Raw genomic sequence first — 1,911 nt, 5'->3', positions numbered from 1 at the left:
TATAGACCACACTATTCCACCTTATATAGAACTTTTAAAATATAGTGTGAGTATATATACAACAGTTCAAAGTTTAAGTCAAAGGTCAGTTTTTTGGCTTTAGTTCAGTAAGATAAACGGACACTTATTTCCTTTTTTTGTTTATTATTTTTACAATTTTTACTGTATTTTTGTAGTAAAACTAATGCCATTAATACTTTAGTTCCCTCTTCATTTAGCCTTTACTCGTAAAGTAAATTTGTAAATACATTCTGCTACAATATATATATATAATATTATTCTTAAAACTTTGTTTATAAAAGCATGTCGTTTTACAAACAGCCCTGTTACAAAGGGACAAATGTATTAACTTCTACTTCAGAATACCCAAAAATATCTTATTTAGAAATTTTGAAATATTGTGTGAGTATATACAGCAAGTTTACAATTATGGTCTTTTTTATTAAGTGATATAAAGACCACTTTTTCCTTAATAATGATTAAAAGGACACATTTTTCTTGATACTAATTAAAAGGTTATTTATTCTTTCCCTGATCATAATTATCTTGCATATTTTTATTGTCATTTATAGTAAAACTAATGTCATCATTACTTTAGTTCCCTCTTCTTTTAGCCTTAAAGTAAATTTGTAAAAACGCTCTATTACAAAGGGATAAACTTATATTATTATAAAAACGTTAAAAAATAGCACTGTTACAAAGGGATAAATGTCATTATGACAAAAATATCTTGTTTTAAACAAGAAAGAAGTAATGCGGACACTTTTCAACAATTTTCCTTACATGTCCCTTTAATACTTATTTTTCAGTCTTCCAAGTTACACATAATGTTGTAAGAAAAACAATTACCTTATCTTAAGTAAAAAAACAAAACAAAAACGTCTTTTTTTCTCTTAAATCAAAAGAAAAGACACATATATGTATGGGAGAGGAGGGATGGCGAGATAAAATAACGATAAATGAAAAAGAAAAATAAGGAAAAGAAAAATAAGAAAGAAAGGAAATTGAACGAATGGAAAGGATGGGATTCTTTAAATGGAAAATAGGAAAGATCGGAAAGAAAAAAAAAGAATAAAGAGAAAAAAATGGATACAAGGCAGTTAAAATGAGTAAAGGAAAGAAAAAAGAAACAAAAACCTGGGGAAAAGATGAAGAAAGAGAAAAAGAAAGACAGAGAAAGATCAGACAATGAAATGAAATTGTAAAAAGCGAGAGAAAGACGGATAGAGAGAAAAACAATACAACAAAACTGGATCAAGAAAATAAAAGGGAAGAATGAAAAGAAGGAATATGAGAAAGAAAAAAGAAAAAAAAGAAGAGAGAGAGAAATAGGAAAAAAAGGGAAAAGGGAGAGGGAGAAAGAGAAATGTGGGAGGGGTTGAGGGAAGTGAGAGTGATAGAGAGGGAGAAAGTGAGAGATAGAGAGTTAGAGAAAGAGAGAGAAAGATAGGAAAAGAAAAAAGGAAGGGTGAAAGGTTTTTATAGATGAAATGGAAGGAACAGGGAGGTGGAGGGGAAAAAGGGAGGGGGTGGAGTGGGGGGGGTAGGATGGCGAAAGGGTGGAGGAGGAGGTAAGAAAAATGAGAAGAATGAGAAGGAGGGGGGAAGAGGATAGAGAGGGGAGAAGGATAGATGGATAGAAAGGATGGAGGAGGAATGGGTAAATAGGGGGAAGGAGAACGAAAGAAGAGGGATGAGGAAGAAGAGAGAGGAGGAAGAAAGGGAAGAAGAAGAAAGGAGGGAGGTAAAGAAAAAGAAGAAGAATGAGGAACAAGAGGAGGGGAAGAGGATAGAGAGGGGAGAAGGATAGATGGATAGAAAGGATGGAGGAGGAATAGGTAAAGAAAAAGAAGAAGAATGAGGAATAAGAGGAGGGGAAGAGAATAGAGAGAGGAGAAGGATAGATGGATA

Source organism: Penaeus japonicus, unplaced genomic scaffold (genome assembly GCF_977035675.1).
Source record: "Penaeus japonicus unplaced genomic scaffold, GWHDUDI00000001_assembly GWHDUDI00000037, whole genome shotgun sequence".
Taxonomy (NCBI): Eukaryota; Metazoa; Arthropoda; class Malacostraca; order Decapoda; family Penaeidae; genus Penaeus; species Penaeus japonicus.
Note: the sequence above shows the minus strand (reverse complement) of the source record.